Below are 22,531 nucleotides of genomic sequence, written 5' to 3' on the forward strand. Positions count from 1 at the left end.
CCTTATCTTTTGATAAGTAAATCTGGAGTTTTAAATACCAGGTGGCTCTTGACCGCTGGCGATTAATACGCCTCCATTGTAAGCCGGAATTTTTATGACCGGCGGCTTATAGCCTTTGAGAAAATCAAGAATTGATAACCCTTTTGAGACACCAATTTCAATCTTTGATAATGGGCTTGAACTTAATCATTTATGTAAGTCATAGCTCTGTAAATCTTGCACAGAATTTAAACAACATATGCCCTGGCGACTTAACGTGAAAAGCCAGGGCGGGTAACCACCCAGATGTAGTCTTATCCTGCACACAAGTAGATCACAAGATACCTTGGCGGTTTACCGCAGGTCGGGTCATAATATCTCACATATAACCACTGTGATATTGAATTTGTACTGCCGGTTTATATGACCTGTGTAGTAAGGGTGATAACCCAGTCCTTAGAAGCCAATACTTCCAAATATATGATGATTGTCACATGTTGGCGACTTATCGTCCAAAGCCAAGCCGGGTTAAATTTAAACCACACTTATACTTAGATATGAACAAAAAAGTCTCAAGACAAAACCCAAAAACTGTTTTCAACAAACTTAAGCCAGATAAAAAGAAAAAAAATTGAGGCTTCTGATTCGAATACGACCAGTAAACCGTTCCAAAGGGGTTAAGCTAGGATTCAAATACGATCATGTAGCCCCAGTGGCTTTGGCGTTGCCGATCAAGAGGGTACCGACAGCTATGTTCTCTTTGGTTCGAATACGACCTATGTTTGAACAGGAAGCCCCCAAATGACCTTGAGAGTTGTTTAACGACGCTGATTCGAATATGATCCACGTCGAATCTCAAAAGAGGTTAAGCTATGATTCGGATACGATCAAGAAGCCCCCTAGTGAGTTCGGTAGTATGCCGATCAAAAGGGTTTCGACAGCTATGTTCTCTTTGGTTCGTATACGACCTATGTTTGAACAGGAAGCCCCCAAGTGACCATATAAGTTTTGGCATTGCGCTGATCAAAAGGGTACCGACAGCTATGATCGATGAGCAGGAAGCCCCCAAGTGACCATAATAAGATAAGCCATAAGGCGGGATCCCCATGTTTGAACCGCGCATCATGGCAGCCAGTTCTCTTTGGCAACCTTTAATTTTCTGAGAACTCGAACTTTGTGAGATATTAATTCGTTTTGAACCGGTAACTTGAAACCGGATTTAAAAGCTTCAAAACTTTGTGAGAGACAAATTTACCTTGAGCCGGATTTTGAACCGGATTTGAGAGCTTCAAAGCTTTGTGGTAGATATATTTCCCTTGAACCGGATTTTGAACCGGATTTGAGAGCTTCAAAGCTTTGTGGTAGATAAATTTCCCTTGAACCGGATTTTAAACCAGAATCCTTATTTTGAGCCGAAAATCTTCTGACAGCCTTTAAATTTTCATCGATCTAGCAGTAATCTCCGGGGCCGGGCTGCTCTTCCCTTCAATGACCCGGAGTTTTTGAATTTATTGAAACCGGCTAATTTTGCCGAGTCATACCATTGTAGCCCCCGAGTCTCAAGACGACTCGAGGAGTTGGCTTGAGATTCTCCATATTTGACCATAGCAGAAGGTATATATCATTGGCGTTGATAGCGCGATGTGAATCCACAGAAGGTTGAGGTGACTGCGGCGGGTTATAAATGATACCGTATGAGCATGTCAGCAACTCGGCCAATGGTTCCTTCCAACTGGCTGTTTGAAGTTAACCAAACTGTAGTGGCGGCGACTTGTGCGCCTACCCATTGAACCATCCAGTGCAGACGGCGGCTGATAATATATGAGAATTTGCCTCCAATTTGTTGGAAGAAAATCGGGTTTCCCAAGTAGTGACTTGCTCATACTCAATAAACAGCTCATCCAGACAAGTGCGGCCCGGTGTGTTGATGTAGATCAGGCCGCGAGAGACAGACGGTAAAGACGACCGTAACATCAGAGCCGGCTCAGACAGATGAATCGACCGCGATGCTATAAACCGGCGCGGGCGAGTTAACCACGTCATTTTGATGTAGTGAACAATTGTCCTGCATCATAAATATCACATGCCAAAGTAATTGTCCTTTAAAAATGTATAAAAAATATAGAAAAGATAGCACCTGGTATTTTTTGTCGGATGAACACAAACGCTGGCACTAGATATTGTTTGGATGTAATCCGGATGGACCAGCAGATGATGACTCATTGCGATGTTGACTCATTGCTCTGTTCCCGTAATAGTACCGTGCAATACTAATTGAATTTGCTTTCATACATGTGTAGGGAAGACAAACATGTATCCAGTTTGACCCTCCTCTTCCTTTGGCGTGAGCTTTCTGTAACAGTCCGCCCGCAGCACTTTTTTTTTTCATTTGAAGTACACCAATCTGATAGCAGCGGCGGCTTAGGGCAGCCGCAGCGCGCGGTAGAAGCCGGTCCTGAGGGCACTGGCGGACGATGAGGCACGGCAGTTTAGAACGGGGCGGTTCACCGGAGGAGCACCGCTGAGGACGGGGACCTGGCGGCTTAAATGGAGGTTCGACGCCGGGGTCGAACTAGCGACCGACGGGATAACTCAATGGCGCGGTAACCCGGTGGCGGGTTAGTAGTGGAGCACGAGTCCGTGGAGACATCATAAGTGAGGCCGGTTCAGAGGTTGTAACGAGGGCAGTCCGGTGGGTCGACGAAATGCATCCGCGACAGTGGCGGGTTGGAGAAACGCAACCATAGCCAGCTTAGCGCAGCCACATGGAAGAGGACCCACAAGGGAAGGCGGGCCGAAGCGGCATGCCAGCACGCCAGCAAGGGCGACTCAAGGCGTGACAGCGAGTGGCAAACGGCCGTCGCGGCGGGCGCGACGGGGCAGGCGGCCCGTTCCGGAGGCGCGGCGGGGGCACGGGCGATGGAGCAGTCCTCGTCCATTTTTGCTTCCGGGTTGTAGTGGCTCCGGCCCAATCTAGCTCCGTGATTTCCTCCGGGTGACTCGGGCCCGGCCACAAATGGAATTAGCAGCATGCGAGGCGGCGACAAGGCCACTCGGCGACTTGGGTCGGCGGAGGCCGGGCGCAGCCATGGCTGACGGCGGCTTGCTTGCTGGCCTTGTGTAAAATGGCTGGGCGCGTGCCATAGAAGGCCATAGCAGCAGGTCAGGCAGCAGTAGCGGCTTGCAGCTGCGGGGCGAGCGGCTCGACAGATACAATCCAGAGGCGCGGAGCGGTTTCTCCGGCGACGGCTCAACGGGCCGGAGGCACCGAGGTCATCCAGGATGCCTAAGAGCCGAGGCGACGCCGGGATCTGAAGTAGAGGGAGCCGGAGGCACAGCGCGGCTGCAGCTCAGAGTGGTTGGCTCGCCGCGGACAGCTCAAAAACACGGAAGCACGGAGACGCTGGGTAGCTCGAGGCAACAGAAGCAGAGGCGGGTCATGGAACGAGTCCGGGTCATGGTCGGTTGGATGAGTCCCCGTCCGTGTTTTCCTCTGGATCGTGGGCTTCCCTTCTTTCTCTTTTTTTTAAACAGCGTATATGCTTCCGTCCTTGCATGCAGGAGACGCTGGCAGCCGTGGCTCTCTGCTTTTGCTGTTGATTGCTAATTTTTTTTATGATGACGTGGAGAACAACAACACAACAACACAAACGTGGTACCTTGGCCGATTGAACCTCTCGCAGCCTTGATCATTGGACCAGGGGAGATGCAGTAGTAGTCGAATACGGACGCCGTACAGGTTGATACTGCAATGATTTTTTTGGCAACCTTGACTCGGTGACTTGACCGCTTGCCAGGCACACGTTACGCTACGAAAATTCTTCTAGTATTCTCGTCGACCTGCGTGATTTGATCCCTGCGCTTGATTGATGTTGTGCACGTCTTCGATCTGCAATAAAGGCGGCGCTGTACTCAATGTCACCTTAATTTCTCTTGATCCTTGTACTATCAGCTCCAAAGCTAATCCCGATCACAAACAATAAATTTGCTGGCTCTTCCACGTGTGACGAATTGCAAGCTTCTCGATCCCTGAAAGAGATCCCTCCAAGAACTCAACACCACCGTGCGCATGCCCCACGGTGGGCGCCAACTATCGTGGTTTTGTCACGGCAAATGTCCTTAGTGTCAGGACTTAGTCACGAGGCCAACGCATCTATGTGGTAGCTTGAGAGGGGCTGAGCAGAATCGAGAAACGCAACACAAGACAAGGATTTAGACAGCTTCGGGCCCCGGGAAACATCATCCGGTAAAAACCCTACATGCTGTTTGAGGCTAGGTCTCATTATAATCACGAGGGAGTCGCCGGTAAGCCGGCTCTTTGTGTCTACCCCTAGAGATTGTTTCTTCTTGCCTGTCCCTCTTGGGGAGCCCTGCCCCTCCTTATATAAGTTAGAGGGGCGGGTTACATGTGGAGTCCAAATAGGATTAGGACTAGCCTATCTTCTACTACAAGACGGATACAAGTCCGGGTCTTGATTCCTTGTAAGGGAGATATTCCTCACGCCTTTCCTCTTAAGCCGTCCTACCATAGCGTAAACCGGCCTTCTGGGCCTTGAGCCTCCTGGGCCCCCGGGTCTTGTCACTCCTCTGATCCGCTTGCCAGGTCACCCATAAGTCGCAAGGATCGGGCGGGTCACTTAGTGTGTCGTCCAGTCAGGGCGGGTCATTAGTGAGTCGCCAAGTCCGGCTGGGTTATACATCCAGCCGGGTCATATCGCGGGGTATATTCCCAACATAGCCCATGCGATGAATTTGATGACTTCATGAATAGACAAGCAAATTTCAATGATTATGTTGGTAGACGATTGAAGAATAATGCTTATATGATAGGACGCTTGAATGATTATGTAGCTAGAGTTAAAGGTGAACTTAAAATCACTAGTAAACATGCTTCCATGGTTGCTACTCAAGCTGAACAAGTACTTAAGGCTCAGAATGAATTGCTTGCTGAATTAAATAATAAAAATGACTTTGCTGTTAGAGTGGCTACTAGAACTGGTAGAATGACTCAGGAACCTCTGTATCCTGAAGGCCACCCTAAGAGAATTGAACAAGATTCTCAGAATAATAATCTAGATGCTCCTAGTTCTTCTAAGAAGAAGAAAAAGAAGAATGATAGGACTTTGCAAACTTCTAGTGAACCTAATGTAGAAATACCTGAGAATCCTAATAATACTTCTATCTCTGATGCTAAAACACAATCCGGAGATGAACATGAACCTGATGATAATGCTAATAATGATGTTCATATAGATGCTCAACCTAGTAATAACAATGAAATAGAAATTGAACCCGCTATTGGTCTTGATAACTCACAATCAAGAAACCAACGTTATGACAAGAGAGATTTTGTTGCTAGGAAGCATGGTAGAGAAAGAGAACCATGGGTTTAGAAACCCATGCCCTTTCCTCCTAAACCATCCAAGACAAAGGATGATGAGGACTTTGAGCATTTTGCTGAAATGATTAGACCTATTTTCTTACGCATGCGCTTAACTGATATGCTTAAATTAAACCCTTATGCTAAATATATGAAAGATATCATCACTAATAAGAGGAAAATACCTGAAACTGAGATTTCCACCATGCTTGCCAACTATACCTTTAAGGGTGGAATACCTAAGAAACTTGGTGATCCCGGAGTACCCACTATACCTTGCTCTATTAAGAGAAATTATGTTAAAACTGCTTTATGTGATTTAGGAGCCGGTGTTAGTGTTATGCCTCTTTCCATGTACGGTAGACTCGAATTGAGTAAGTTGACACCCATTGAGATATCCTTGCAAATGGATGATAAATCAACTGCTATACCTATCGGCATTTGTGAGGACGTGCCTGTTGTTGTTGCGAATGTTACTATCTTAACAGACTTCGTTATTCTTGATATTCCCGAGGATGATAGTATGTCTATTATTCTTGGTAGACCCTTTTTAAATACTGCAAGGGCTGTTATTGATTGCAACAAAGGCAATGTCACCTTTCATGTTAATGGAAATGAGCACACGGTACATTTTCCGAGGAAACAACCTCAAGTTCATAGCATAAATACTATTGAGAAAATTCCATCAATTATTATTGGAGGTTTCGAGTTTCTTCTCCCTACTGTCAAGAAATAGTATGATATTCTTATTGTTGGTGATTTTCATATCCCCGTTGAGGTAACCTAGTGTCACTTTGAAATTTCTTCGGTTCCATGTTATTCAGAATGAGTTTATTAACAACACTTGATCAACCTTGTTAGTGGATTCATTTTGATGATCATGAGATGGATGAAACTAGAAGGCACAACCTTCTGTACCCCTTTTTTATACTTTCTGTTATTTAAAATAAATAAAACAAAAACAGTATTATCCGTCTGTTTTCTGAATTATTCGTGCAATAAAAAAATATCCCGAAAATAAAGGTACTCCAAATGCCCTGCAAATTTAGTATGATTTTTTATGGAATATTTGAGGATTTTAGGCACTGAAATCACTACAGGAGGGGCAAGCACCAGGCCATGAGAGTGGAGGGCGTGCCCACCCCCCTGGTCGCGCCCCCCTGTCTCATGGGCCCCTAGTAGCCCCCTCCACTTATGCCAGCACCCACACACTCCATCTTCTACCCAAAAAACCCCCATCCAGCTCAAGCACGAGTTCTAGCTCGTTTTGCTGCGATTTTCGATCTCCTTGCTCAAAGCTCCATTCATAAAACTGCTTTGGGGGATTGTTGATTGGTATGTGACTCCTCCATTGGTCCAATTAGTTTTTGTTCTAGTGCTTTAGTCATTGCAAATCCTTGCTTCCTTGGTTACCCTGTTCTTGATCTTCCATGTTAAATTTATGAGGTTCCAAGTAATTCTAATGCATGATATAGGCTCTAGGCACTTGCAGGAGTAGTTGCTACCATTCTTGTTAAGTTTCATTCACTTTTATTTTGAAGTTACTAAAATTTCAAAAAAAATAGAAAAGAATTATGTTTAGAAGAATGTATCAAGGTGGTTCCTCAGTAAAGAAAGGGCCCAGGATTGCTATGCGTGAGCAAGATGTTGAATTACCGAGGGATGCGGATGTACGAGCTTGTGAGTGGCCATCCGATGATTTTATGGTCAAAGCAGGTTTCAAGGAGGAATTTGATGCGTATGTGCGTAATGCTGAGCTGGAGGACTTCTTGCAAGATAAGTGTCCCCAGTACTATCAATTGACTGATTCCTTTGTGCGGAGGTTTAAATATAACTGTACGCGTAATTCTCCCAGTGTCCTATTTGATATTTATGATACATCTTATACCATGGACTTAGAGGATTTTACAACTGCTTGCAAACTCCCGCAGTGGGGTAATATTAATGATCCTCACAAATCTGAATTTAGAGATTTCCTTGCTAGTATTACTGTGGGAGAATCCAGGGACATAGCACAAACCACCATAGGGAGCATTCATTTTCCTGCTATACATTATTTCACTCTCTTCATTGGTAGATGCATTAACGGTAAAGATGAAGCATGTCATATGTGTGTCCCTGATCTCTCTGTCCTCAAGAGTGCTGTGTTAGGTTATAAAGGTTATAACTTGGGGGCAATAGTTGCACGTAGGTTGCAGAATAATAGTAGAGCCGGAGATTTATTTGGAGGAATTTATGCAACCCATGTGGCTAACTATCTTGGTATAGCCCCACGAGACGGGGATACGATGATACCTCCTATTTATTTAGATTATGACGCTATGGTCAATCATCATTTTCTTAGGAGGAATGAACAATACCTTCATTATCGACTAATCTATACCAGACACAACGTCGTCCTTGTTACCCTTCCTGCTCTTCTCCTTTTTGATTATCAGGCAAAAGGAATACATGTTGTTACCAGGGAGGAAGCAGCTGAACACGAGGGGAGAGCGGAGGCGGCTCGCCAGCATGCCGCAACTCAGGAGGCATTTGCTGCTGCATCTCAGTACGACCCCAGATACAACTACGGATATCAGCCAGGCTACCCTTGGCATTATTAGACCAACTTAGGCCAAAAGCCTAAGCTTGGGGGAGTACGTATTTCTCACCGACTTTACATTCATGTTCACACACTATATTAGTCGTCGGTGCTCATACTCTTTCATTGTATTCTCCATGCTAGTTTAAATTCCTTTTTCTAGTTTTCTTCTTATGTGTTTGATAAAACTTAAGAAAAACCAAAAAAAATTAGTTAGTTTAATTTCCATGCTTGTAGTAGAAATTAAAATGAAAACCCAAAAAGATTTCTCGTTCTTCTTTTACTTGTTGGGAGCTTTCCCGTGTAAATAGTTTTATTTTCTTTTCTTTACTTTGGGGGTCGAGAAGACCATATTGAAAATGTTTAGTGGCTCTGATATGCATGATTATTTATTTAATTTAGAGTCCATATTATTTGTCTTCTCTCTTGAGTTGAATGCTTGTAGATTCCAGGTTAGTCCAATGCACGTACACTCTTATTATTACACATCGTTCGGTCGTGCAAGTGAAAGGCAATAATGATGATATATGATGGAATTATTGAGATGAGAGAAGCTGGTATGAACTCGACCTCTCTTGTTTTTGTAAATATGATGAGTTCATCGTCCCTAATTTAGCTTATTATGAAGTAAACATATTTGCAATAATATTTAGAGATTATAGTTGCTTGTCCATGCTTGATTAGCTTTGAGTTATAATGGTTTACCTTGCGTGCCAACATGCTATTAGAATGATTATGATATGGTATAATGGGATGGTATCCTCCTTTGAATGAATTGAGTGACTCGACTTGGCACATGTTCACGCATGTAGTTGAAACAAAATCAACATAGCCTTCATGATATTTATGTTCATGGTGGATTATATCCTACTCATGTTTGTATTCGGTGTGAATTAGTTTTAATGCATGTTTATGACTGTTGTCGCTCTCTCAGTTGCTCGCTTCCCAGTCTTTTGCTAGCCTTCACCTGTACTAAGCGGGAATACTACTTGTGCATCCAAACTCCTTAAACCCCAAAGTTGTTCCATATGAGTCCACCATACCTTCCTATATGCGGTATTTACCTGCCGTTCCAAGTAAATTTGTATCTGCCAAACTCTAAACCTTCAAATGAAATTATGTTTCGTATGCTCGAGCCGCTCATGTTTCCACTAGGGCTGCCTATATCTTCCATGCTAGGTGGGTTATTCTCAGAGGAGTGGACTCCAGTCCTCATTTACGAGAAAGGGCCAGTAACCAGGATGCCCAGTCCCATGATCCAAAAAGATCAAAGCAAATCAAAATAATTAAAAAAAAACTCCCCCAGGATTGTTGTTAGTTGGAGGCACTCGTTGTTTCGAGCAAGCCATGGATTGATGCTTGTTGGTGGTTGGGGAGTATAAACTTTTACCATTCTGCGTGGGAACTGCCTATAATGCATGTAGTATGGAAGATACAGCCATCTCATAGTTGTTGCGTTGACAACAAAAGTATGCCGCTCAAAATGTTATTCAATCTCTATTTTAAAATCGAGCTCTGGCACCTCTACAAATCCCTGCTTCCCTCTGCGAAGGGCCTATCTATTTACTTTTATGTTGAGTCATCACCTTCTTATTAAAAAGCACCTGCTGGAGAGCACACTGTCATTTGCATTCATTATTATTGGTTTATATTGGGTATGACTTGAGTGGATCTCTTTTACCATGAATTACAATGTTTAGTCAGTCCCCGATCTTTAAAGGTGCTCTGCATTTATGTTTTGCGGTCTCAGAAAGGGCTAGCGAGATACCATTTTGTTATATCATGTTATGATTGATTTTGAGAAAGTGTTGTCATCCGAGTTTTATTATTATCGTGATTATGCTATTGATATGAGTAATTGTGAGACCTAAGTGTTATTGTGAGTATGGTTAGTTTATACTATTGTTGAAACCTGAATGATGGCTTTGCATGTTTACAACAACAAAAGCAAATAGAGTTTGTAAAAGTTTTTCTTTATCACTTTCAGTTTATCAACTGAATTGCTTGAGGACAAGCAAAGGTTTAAGCTTGGGGGAGTTGATACGTCTCCAACGTATATACTTTTTCAAACACTTTTGCCCTTGTTTTGGACTTTAACTTGCATGGTTTGAATGAAACTAACCCGGACTAACGCTGTTTTCAGCAGAATTACCATGACGTCGTTTCATGTGTAGAAAACAAAAGTTCTCAGAATGTCCTGAAAATCCTCGGAGGCAATTTTTAGAAAATATGAAAAATCCTCGCAAAAGATGAAGACCAGGGGGCCCACATCCTGCCCACGAGGGTGGGGGGCGTGCCCTCCCCCCTGGGCGCGCCCCCTGTCTCGTGGGCTCCCTGAGGCTCCGCCGACCTCAACTCCAACTCCATATATTCCATCTCGCGGAGAAAAAAACCAGAGAGAAAGTTTCATCGTGTTTTATGATAGGGAGCCGCCGCCAAGTCCTAATCTTTCTTGGGAGGGCTGATCTGGAGTCCATTCGGGGCTCCGGAGAGGGGGATCCGTCGCCATCGTCATAATCAACCATCCTCCATCACCAATTTCATGATGCTCACCGCCGTGCATGAGTAATTCCATCGTAGGGTTGCTGGACGGTGATGGGTTGGATGAGATTTACCATGTAATCAAGTTAGTTTTGTTAGGGTTTGATCCCTAGTACCCACTATGTTCTGAGATTCACTACAAAAAAAAGACACATCCATGACATTTTGGGCCGAACAAATTTTTTTCTGTCAAACATATGACATTTCTATGACGATAATTGTGACAAAACCCGGTATCATCCTAGATGTGGTGGGCTCCTACTTATATGACAAAAAATCATGATAGAAAATGGGCTTTTCGTCCTGCGCGGGCCGGAGACACAGCTGCATGACATTCTTTGGGCCGTTGATGACGGAAAAAACCATGGTAGAAGCGAGGGCGAGGAAAATTTCGGGGAGTTCCCAGTTACGGTGGGTGGTCGGGGGCGGAGCAATGTGCGTTTCTCTCGTACATGTACGCGCGTGTGTGCGAGGCGTTGGCTCTAACTGAACCCGAGCGAGGTGTTGGGCTCTAACTAAACCTGAGCGATTGTACTGCAGGCAGGCTACGCGTTACTGAACCCGAGCGATCAATCGATGGCTGTTAACTGAACCCGAGCGATCGATTCCTTCGCTACTGCTGCTAACTGAAGCCAATCGATGCTGCCTCTCTGGATGAACAGTGAGCGTTGGGGGGGGGGGTCGGATGAACAGTGAGCGGTGGGAGTGGATGAACATGACCCGTGGCATTGCCTCTGGATGGACATGACCCCGATCGAGCCGGTTGGGGCTGGATGAACAGGACCCCGTGGAGGGCTGGATGAATAGGACGACCCCGTGGAGGGCTGGATGAACAGTAGACGGTGGAGGGGTGGATGAATAGTAGCCCGTGGAGGGGTGGTTGAACAGGAGCTCGTGGAGAGGGGTGGTTGAATAGTAGCCAGTGGAGTAGCGCACGGTGGAGGCTGGATGAACAGGAGCCCGTGGATGAACAGGAGCAGGTGGAGGCTATAGGAGGTCGACAGTGGATGAACAGTAGCCCATGGAGGCTGGATGGGGTCGACGGTGGAGATGAACAATATCGCGTGGAGTCCCGTTTTGCTGTACGCCGCACCCCTCCTGATGAACAGGACCCCCGTTTCGACCGTAGCGCTCCAACACAAGTCCGTTTCGTCCGTTTTGCGGTACGCCACACCCCTCCCGATCAACAGGACCCCCGTTTCGACCGTAGGAGGTCCGTTTCGTCCGTTTTGCGGTATGCCACACCCCTCCCGATCAACAGGACCCCCATTTCGATCGTAGAAGGTCCGTTTCCTCCATTTTGCGGTACGCGAGGCCTCGTTTCCATCGCCTGTTCTGTCCAAGCCCTCCCAATGAACACGACCACGCATTCCGTTCCGACCCAGCCGGTTGGCTCCCCATGAACACGACGACGATGCTGTTTCTCCATTCCGACCCAGCCAATGTACACGAGCCCTAGGCGTACGTATATATGTGCGAGTAGGCGTTCGAGATCCCGCCCGTATGTACACATACGTGGCCGTATTTTCTTTACGTACGTGTACATGCTACGTGCACGCCTCTACTACGACACGTGCGCGCCTCTACTACGACACGTGCACGGCTGTACATCCACCAGTATATATGTACGTACACATTCGCGACCAGAATGGCAACGCTACGTACGCTTCGACCAGGTGGGTCCCGACTGTCAGGCACTTCCTTGCGTGCGAAGATATAGCTGGTGGGTCCCAGCAGTGAGGGGGAAACATTTTTTCCGTGAAATACGGTGGCTCGTTCGGTGGGTCCACGCTGTCAGGTGGAGGAACAATTATTTTGCATGTAATAAGGAGGCACTTCCTTCCTGTGGCCGTGGACCCAGCTGTCAGCCTCTCTATGTACAGTTCACGTCCGATGAAAGCCGTTCCTTGACCATGTTGACCATGCCACGCCGAGAGCACCAGGGCGGTGGACGACGGCAAGGCCTAGGAAGGGGACGACGCGGAGCCGGAGAAGACACGACAGTGGATGCCCACACGTAGAGGAGTACGAGGGTTCACTGGTTCGCTGCGGTGTGAGGCTGTCGTCGCTGCAGAATAACAGGGGGTGTGGGTGAGTAGAGGGATGTCCTGGCCAGAGGTGGGAGTAGTAGGCGGTGGTGAGGCCTCCGCAGCATCGCAGCCGGCCATGGGAGGCAGGAGCACGAGGCACGACTGGCGCTGGTTTCGGCGGCTGGAGCAAGAAGACCAGAGGTTGAAGAAACGCTACGGCCGTTGGATGGACATCCTACGGTCACTAGAGCTAGAATCGTGCATATTGACTAAGTTGACAAAGCCCTCCGTCCCCGTCAACTTAGTAGGCCCACAAGTCAGCCTGCCACAATACTGGGTCCCAGCTAATAGGGGGAGTATTCATTTTTTGTGCATAATAAGGAGGCACTTCCTTGCGTGCGAAGATATAGCTGGTGGGTCTGAGCTGTCAGCGGCGGTAACTTTTTTTCGCGAAATACAGAGGGACTTTCGGTGGGTCCCTGATGTCAGGTGGAGGAATCATTATTTTGCGCATAATAGGGAGGCATTTCCTTGTGTGCGGCCGTGGACCTAGCTATCGGCCTCTCCACGTACAATCCACTTCAGATGCATGTCGGTCGTTGACCATGTTGACCAGGCCGTGCCGAGAGCACCAGGGTGGTGGACGACGGCGAGGCCTAGGAAGGGAACGAGATGGAGGCAGGGAAGACTCGGCAGTTGTTTCCCACGCTGAGGGGAGTATGACTGTACGAGGGTTTACTGGTTCGTCTGCCATCGCCGGAGAATAACAGCAGGTGCGGGTGAGTAGAGGGATGGCTAGGCCAGCAATGGGAGTACGGTGGGGCGGTGAGGCCTGCGCGGCAGCACAGCCGGCCGCGGGGAGGAGGCAGCAGGCAGCCCCGCTAGCGCTTGTTTGAACGGCTGGAGCAGGAAGAGTAGAGATTGAAAAAGCACGACGGCCGTTGGATGGAAATCCAACAGTCACTGCTTGTGCGTCAACCTTTTTTTTAGGAAAGCCTCAAATTTATGGAAAACAGCAAACAACCCATCTGCCATTATTTCTAATAATTTACAGCCCATTTGCTAATTCTTAAGGGGTTTTTTGGAGCCCATATTCTTTTTGTTAGCATTACAGCCCATATTGTGGCCACAGTTAAAAAATTATACGAAATTTTGCATATTTCGGTACGGTCTGAACTGTTTTTAATCCCAAAATTTCGAGTCACATTCAAACTGATTTTAAAAATAAGTATATATCAATATAAAGTCCAATAAATTGTCCACGCATAAAAATCAATGCAATTTAAAATCTCGAAATGAAAAAAAAGAAATTTGAAACTAATTGCCGGTTTGATGTGTTTTAAAAATGTACAACCCATTTCTCATTACTCATAGGCCATTTTCTCGGCCAGCCGAATGAAGCTCTCCTCGTCTTGAAATATTTGCAGCCCAACAGGCCTGACGCCGCGACTTACTTGGCAAATCACAAAAAAACTGGGCTGTGGCCGTGGACCCAGCTGTCAGCCTCTTCACGTACAGTACTCTTCCGATGGAAGTCGATCGTTGACCACATTGACCACGCCGCGCCGAGAGTACCACGGCGGTGGACGACGGCGAGGCCTAGGAAGGGGACGACGCGGAGCCGGTGAATACGCGGCAGTGGATGCCCGATGAGGGTTCACTCGTTCGGCTGCGGTGTGAGGCTATCGTCGCCGCAGAATAATAAGGGGTGTGGGTGAGTGGAGGGATGGCCTGGCCAGCGGCAGGAGTAGTAGGGGGCGGTGAGGCCTCCGCGGCATCACAGCCGGCCACGGGAGGCAGGAGCAGGCGGCACGACCGGCGCTGCTTTGGGCGGCTGGAGCAAGAAGACCAGAGGTTGAAGAAGCACAATGGCTGTTGGATGGACATCGTATAGTCACTGCAGCTAGAATCATTCATATTGACTAAGTTGACAAAGCCCTCCGTCCCCGTCAACTTAGTGGGCCAGGCTATCAGCCTCTCTATGTACAGTAGTCTTCCAATGGAAGTCGTTCCTTGACCACGTTGACCATGCCGAGTTCCGTTGCATGCATGCGTCCATGGGCGTGGTGCGTCCCCACTGTCAGCCTCTCACGTACAGTCATCTTCGCAGCGATAGCCTGGCCGGCGGTGGGGTAGCACTTCGCAGCGATGCGTGCTAAGCAGAGCCGCTAGCCGCCGGAGGCCGGACCAGGCGGTCCCGGCGACGCTGGAGGAAGAAGACGAGAGATTGAAGGTGCATGCCTGGAAAGAGTACATGCTGCTACTGATTGTCTGAGAGTCGTCCGGGAAATCGAAGCACCAAAGAACCTTGGTGGACATTGTATGGTGTTTCATGAGATCAAAGAATGAAGCAATTTATTCAGGGCTTGTCTTTTTCGTCATGAACAGCGCGAATGTAATGAGGAGCCTCATAGACTAGCACGTATGGCTACCTCTCTTGATATAGGTAGGCATGTGTGGCTTGATGCACCACCTGCTCATTTATGTATCCGTGTAAGCATTGAACTTAGGCAATAAAGTGTGCTGTGATTATCAAAAAACAAAATGCTGGGCTCATTATATATATAATGTTATGTTAGAAGGAGCAATTAATATCAAAGAATAAACCGGAGAGGCACATTATATATATATAATTAATAAATTAATGAGTTATTGCTCAAAATAAAAATGAGCGCGTTATTATTAAATTGGTCCTTAAAGTCTTCGCAAGCTTTTGTACGCAATCACCAGGATTTTCCTTGCCTGTGAGTCAAAAACAACCAGGATTTTCCTTGCCAACTTCCGTTAAACATTTACTTTTATAAGATAATAACACGTGGGATGTTTTTATAATGTATATATAAGTCTCTATAAAATATACGATAATAGTAATAATATTAATATATATAATGTGGTTAGAAGGGAAAACATAAATTGGACACATCATTCTTATTCTTATATATAGATAAATAGAACAGAGACTTGCGTTTTATTAAAAATACATTGGGCTGCCGATCTTTAAGAAAAAGCCCATAGGCCGGTATGGACCTCAAAAAATAATGTGAAACCACTATCTCCGTATGTCGTGGGCTAAGCATGTTAAAGTACAAAACCTAGGCGTAGCTGATACTTGTTCGCCCTCTGGAAAAAAATGATACCAGATCCCCGAGCAAACTGGACTAAAGAGGGGGTCGGCGGCACGACTGAAGAAGCACATCAAGAGCGATTTTTTTCTTCAGTGGATGGCTCTCGATAGGGTTTTTGACTTGCCTCTGCACCATACAACTTGTATTTTTAGCCTCCCAGTCTGTCGTGGTGGACTAGCAGCCCATTTGCTGGGCGGGCCAAGCTATAGAAACCAACACTCGATTTTTCATCAAGCCCCTAACAAAGCAGGTGCAATTCTTCTCAGGAAGAAGGTGTGTCGTTGACACCCACATGTCACATACCCCACAGTAGGCATACTAACAAGTTCACACACAAATACAACAGAAAAGGTAAACATTCGTATCAAACTCAGGTTCATAGGACACGTTCATATTCATAGCCAACATTCACTATCAACAACTAAAAAGATTCATATATACACAAGCTCAACATATCTATGCATCCAAATGATTGATAGATCACACGACAATATTCATGCATAATTCACAAAAATATTCAGATATACACATGTTCAGTATGTTTATGCATCCAAATGATTGAGATCACAGCCAATACGATCCATGGACGAACTTTAATTACCTAGGGTACAGACTGGTAAATGGTGTTCAGTCGGAGGTACTTCTTGCTAAAATTATTTCTTGTACGAGTAAACTTTCGAGTACATAAGAGGCAGCACAGACAATCTGAACTTTGCTTATAGGTTTATCCTCAAATAGTGGCCTCGTGCCGAGCGAGGTTTGAGAAACTTGGCCACTACTTTCATCCAACTAGTTTACTGGCTCATCTTGGTCCTGTAGCTCGCCAAAATTCTACATTGCAGACGAGAAAGGAGGCAGTTGAGAAAATGAACCACCCAAAATTTTTGTGCAGTTCAACTGAAATGGAGCATCCCTGGCGTGCAGACTAATTAAGTGCCAGATGAATATACGCGTCAACCAACTTGTCTGGAATCTTTAGACTCCATGCCATACAGTTCGCTACCATATATGCCGATAACCAAAAGGCACAAGTTGGGAGAAAAGATTGTACTGTGTTCTTCTGGGCTATGCGCCAAGCAATATTTTTGGCGTTCACTCTCCTAATACTTGGGCGTTTGACAACTAGTTGACGCCGGTTGATACTCGAATGAATATAGGCACTTCTTGTCAACATCGATGCTTGTCTGAGTGAACTTTGGAGTACATGGCAGCATCATAAGTATCTGTCCATCTGATCATTTTGTGCAGTTCTACTGAAATCACCCAATGCAATGATTTGCCTGCGAGTTCAGGCTCCAAGTTACTCCTTCATAAAATCGGCAAACAGTAGCACAATACCAAATTACCAATACATGACAAGCACAATAATCAGGATATAGACCAATATCAACCTGTGTGAGGTAGCATATCAATTACTATTTCCTTTCACTGGAAGTTGAGATAAGCGACTGACAGGAAATGAAGGAAGCAAGCAAGCCGAGACAAAGCGACTGACATGAAGGGAAGGAAGCGGTTGAGGCAATGAAGCACCCAATTTTTTGTGCAGTTCCACCAAAATTGAGCATCCCTGTTGGCACATATATTGAGAGAGTGAGATAAATGTAATAGTGGGACTAGTTGATGAAGCATACACTAAGAAACAAAAGCACCCTCATTATCTTAATGGGTAAAGTAAGCAACATACTAGTCTTGCTCAAAGAGAGGTATTAGTTTATTCAGTGACAATTAGCTCAACACTCAAAACATTGCCATGTATCATAGGTTGCAAAACTTTAACATGCAAAGATAAAGGAGTTTCTCATGAAAGTAGCACAATACATATATAGGTACAACAAACTAATATGGCTGAAGGCCTTAGGCTGGTACCAACCTGAGCAAAATATGCTTATCTCTACTCCTAATGGAGCAGTTGGTAGTCTCGCTTCCAGGTTTTTTTCGTCCCACCACTTTCGTCCGGTTTTTTCGTAGGTTAACCGTCATAGATTTTTTTCGTCGCCTCCCCCACTTCATCGGTTTATTTTCACTTCACCCTCTCACACAACGAAAAAAACTGAACAGATCAGAACTTTCCATACTGACGCAAATTATTTAGTAATGTCTTTATGTAAAAGAATCAATCACAATCAATCTCTAAAGATCAAATCTAAATTAATTAATCTTCATAACGTTTGTTTCCTTCCGAATCACGTCCATAACTTTCCTTCCTTGTTTGGGCAGAAACTGTTTGGTAGCAGAGATTAGGAAGCTTCCTATGAGTGTAGTAATAGGAAGTATTCTTTTTCTTGATGATTCGTTTCCATGCATGATGATAGTAAATTAGGCCAACATTCGCCACTATTTATCAACGTCATCAATCGTATCCATTCCTACTAGTTTTAAGGGAATCTGCTCGCTATGTCTTTTTTAAGGGGATCCGCTCTCTAAGTCGTCGTCACATGTTATTAACATGATTAATATTGAACTCTTAAAGTTAATGTGGCCCCGTTGCAACGCACGGGCATTCTTCTAGTTCAAGTAATTCCAGAAGAGATGATAAAGCACTCACTGGAATCACTCAATAGTATATATTTTTGTGCACTTCAAATGTTTGGTTGAAATAACTCTTGTTTACTAGTGGTGAGATTATATCGAAAGATTATCAAGAACTTCTAGCAGAGTTAAAGCACTGGCTGGGATACAGTTCATTGTATTCTCTAGTGCGGTTCCACTAAAATGTCCGATTGGCACAACATGATCCCTATTTGCACAAGTAGGAAAAAGGTGAAACCTTCATTAGCTTAGTGAGAAAGGATAGAAAGACAATAGCATTATTATGTCATGACACTACCAAGATTCCCTCCCTACTCCACCACATGATTCACCTCCAGATACATATATACACATACATGATTCATCATAGGGTGCTACTAAAGATTTGTTTAACTCTGACGGGAAAATAAGGCAGCAATAAATTAGTGCTACTTAAGTACTCCTGATTAATTAAGTGACCTTGCTGGAGAGACGATAGAAGTGGAAGGGCTCCCTAGAGGATCGTCTCACATGTAAGGGAGACATTGTCGGAGCCCTTGAATGGCCTCGACTGAGGCCTCGGCTTCAGCAAGATCAACTTGGCACTGTTGATCGTGTAGAGCTGGGTCACACATGCATCCAGAATCCGATTAATTAGTATGATGTGTCGTTAAGCCAAGTACTACTATGCTGCATTTCTCTATCTATCTCTACTCTATTATCTATTACTCTTATACACTTACAAAAAACAGAATTGGTGATCTTGTTGTTAAGTGCATCTTGATGTTACGTGCAATGAATGAGCATCTTGCTAGTCTTCCAAGTAAATTAAGACTAGTAGCAACACAACAATACAACACCACCAGCAAGATGTCAGGATAACATAGGACGGTACCATCGTGTGATCTTCTTCATTTCCTCCTCCTCCTCCTCCTTCTTCTTCCTCTTCATGCTCTGTTTCTCTTTCTGCTCACCATTTGTTGAAACCAAGTACATGGTTGGTCTTCTAGTTCAGAATTGGTTTTGTCAGTGCGGGAGTACAACTGTACTAGTAAAAAATAGCATTATTTTCTCATGGCAGTCGGAAAATAGAGATGAACGCATACATTAAATATCATTCTTACCTAAAGGAAGGTTATGGCACAAATATGGATGATGAGGATTGGAACACAGATCTCCCTTTGTGCAGTTCCACCGAAATGAACCAACTATTCCATTCTGACATTCCAGTTAAACATCACAAAAGTCACTTCTTTTAGGAAGAGTTTTGTGCAATGCACCAAAAGGTCACAACAGCAACCAGGTGAATTGGATATCCCTGTTTGCACAAAAAGGTACAGAGGAAACAGTAAGAGTCTCAAACAATTACTGGCAAAAACATTTGCCTAAACTTGTCGTGGCTTATAACAGTGCGATTGCTTCATTTTTACCAGGGACATTAGATTAAGAACAACTAAATATTTGGTATAAGGGCATGGGACAGTGGGTGCACTAGCAGTCCAGCACCATGTACTTAAACAGGGGCATAAAGTGGTGATTCATAGTTTGTTCCCCCGAGAAACAAACATCCAAGAAACATATCTGGGTTGGTCCCATTTTTGTTCACTCTAGCCACCTACTCCTATGTGTGGATAGCAAATCTAGTCCTGGTCATACCACTCTATACAACATTACCCCTATATTTCCCTTTTCGACCAAGATATCGGTTGGATGACCAGTCTGTACTACTTTCACCCCCTTTCCTTCCTGTTTGTACCAAGTCCAATGTAGATACTAAATTCCCCCACCCCCACTTTATTTCTTGTATGAACCAAGTACTCCCTCTGTCCGGAATTACTTGTCATAAAAAATGGAAGTGTCTAGAACTAAAATACATCTAGATACATCCATTTCAATGACAAGTATTTTCGGATGGAGGGAGTACAAGATTCGACTCCATGAAGTAGCTTTACCTCTAACAATAGAAGAAGAAAAACACTAGGTGACGTTGGACCATCCGATCGAGAGGGGCTGAGAGGTAGAAAATGATGCACATGCAGCGACGTAGCGAGCTGGGGAGGTAGAGCTAAGGAGGTTTCAAACGAAGATATACCTGAAGGTCGTCGGGATGTGGATAGGTGGGCGGCGGGAGGCCGGATCCTCCCACAGGCAACGACGAAGGGATCGTAGGACCTCCCGCACCGGTGCTCGGCCAGAGATAACGGTGCGGCCGGCAGTGTCTCCTCCCTCGCTGTCGACGATGGCCTAAATGCTGCCCCTCCCCTTCACCGGAGGAGGGGGATACGTGCGGATCTGTAACCAGCGGTGAGGATAGAAAGCCAGTGTTTTTTGAAGGGAGAAAGACAGTGTTACTACCACTATCTTGTTTAGATCTGGAGAGGATGAGAGTGTGTGAATAGAGCAACCCTACCAAGCAAGCGCGGGCTCCGGCCTATATATACGTAGTGGGGTAGTTTTCCTTTTTCACTCCATCAAAACAATCGTTTAAAATTGTGTACTACTACATGCCAGGTCACGGTTTTTTTAGTTGTTGATTGTTTTTTGAGATAGCTACCCGCTTGTTCCAAGTGGTGTTACGGTGTGCCAGGTCGCACTTTGTATCGTTCAAGTCTGGTACTACAAGTCCCTCCATTAAATGAACAACCACCCCCTCGTAAAAATTGTGAACAAGTCCACAGCTAAAATTAGCGGAAACGTGGGTTGCCCCAACATGCATTATTATTTAGATTTTTTACTCCACATGTCATAGACACAAAAATAATGTGTCATAGACAGAAAAATTGTGGCAAGATTCCCTTAGGCAAGCCAAAGTGTGTCTAACAATTTGAACAACTCAGGTTAGGCAAGTGTGGCAAGTGTGGGAAAAATAATGTGGCAACATAAGACAAACATAGTCACAATCCGAATAGCCCCGTAATTTTTTGTGACATGCATGAAAATTTGGTTAGTTAAATTTATAGTCAAGATTTGGCAAGGTGCATCAAATCAACACATGCAAGTATCAAAAGGAAAGTCACAGCATGCATGCATGCGTTGTATTCCCTCTGTTTCCAAATATAAGTCTTTTTAGAGATTGCCACAAGTGACTACATACGAAGCACAATATGTCTATGAAATGTGTAAAAAGACTTAGGCTGGCCATAGTGGGGGTAACATAAGTAGTATCATGCACTTGGGACTCACAAACATGCTTATTTGGCAGGCAATTAAAGAAGAGAGAGATGGTTATAGTAACATAGGTAGATACCGTAACAAACTAAATGTGATGCTAGTATGTGTCATGCATGTTAATAAATGAGACCACCTATGATACTACTAATCTATGATAGTATGCACTATAGAGATAGTAACATAGACTAGTAACATATGCATGTTACTAGTCTAAGTTACTCCCCGCTATGACCAGCCTTATATCGAGTGCAGTGCTTTGATGTGTCGCGTCAACTCGTAAAAGACTGAGAAATTTGATTACTACAACGCCATCTCCCTCGCAGACTGAGCTCCGGTGCCTTAACTGCACCTGCCTTTGGCTGCATGACAGGAGGGCCAACCACCTGTTGGGCCCACCAGTCATAGACGCAAAGGCAGGAGCAGTAAGTAGAAGCTTTCTCTACACGCTATCCCTCCCGCACGAGGTGGACGGACATGCAGCAGTGGATTCGATACTGTAGAAGTAGGAGTAACATCATTGTTCGTCTTCTCGAAGAGGCGAAGAGCCAAGCGCAACCCGAACGTGGGAGTTGCGAACGCTCGCGTGGTGCGGTGCCTTGTAGCACACATATAGTAGCCAGGCTCTTGCATGAGACAAAATTGCTATTGTTTAACAATTAAACTCCATCATCCATTGGTTGATACTCATTCTGCATAGGTCCACGCGCTTAGCACCGTTTCCTCCTGGGGTCACCAATGTTTATTTGCTAATTAATAGCATTGGACTAGCCATTGCAAATCATTAAAAGCATGCACACCTCTCATCTCTTATTGGTTGATATGTCAACAAACAAGAAACAAGGTAGAAGTTAATGCACGGCGCCTAAGAGTTTTGGGACTATTTGGTTTTCGTAAGATGACTTACACACCTAGACGGAGGGGTAGTATAGCCCTGTAAACCAGAAAGGAGTATTTGCCTTCCTAGAGATTTCAACAAGTGACTAGACTACACCGCGTGCAGCCGTGCACTACTCCCTCCCTTCCGGTTTATAGGGCTCAAATCTCAAATCTCATGAACCAATGCATTTTGTGATTGGAGGAATGTATCTCGTACTACTTTACAAAACTACCCAAATTAAACTCATGCATTAATTACGTAGTTCTCTCGTTTTCCTCTCCGCCTTGGTCACAGTGCACAATATTGAGCACTCCTATATGACTAGCTGCTCTATCTACA

This window comes from Triticum aestivum, chromosome 4A, assembly GCF_018294505.1.
Source record: "Triticum aestivum cultivar Chinese Spring chromosome 4A, IWGSC CS RefSeq v2.1, whole genome shotgun sequence".
Lineage (NCBI taxonomy): Eukaryota > Viridiplantae > Streptophyta > Magnoliopsida > Poales > Poaceae > Triticum > Triticum aestivum.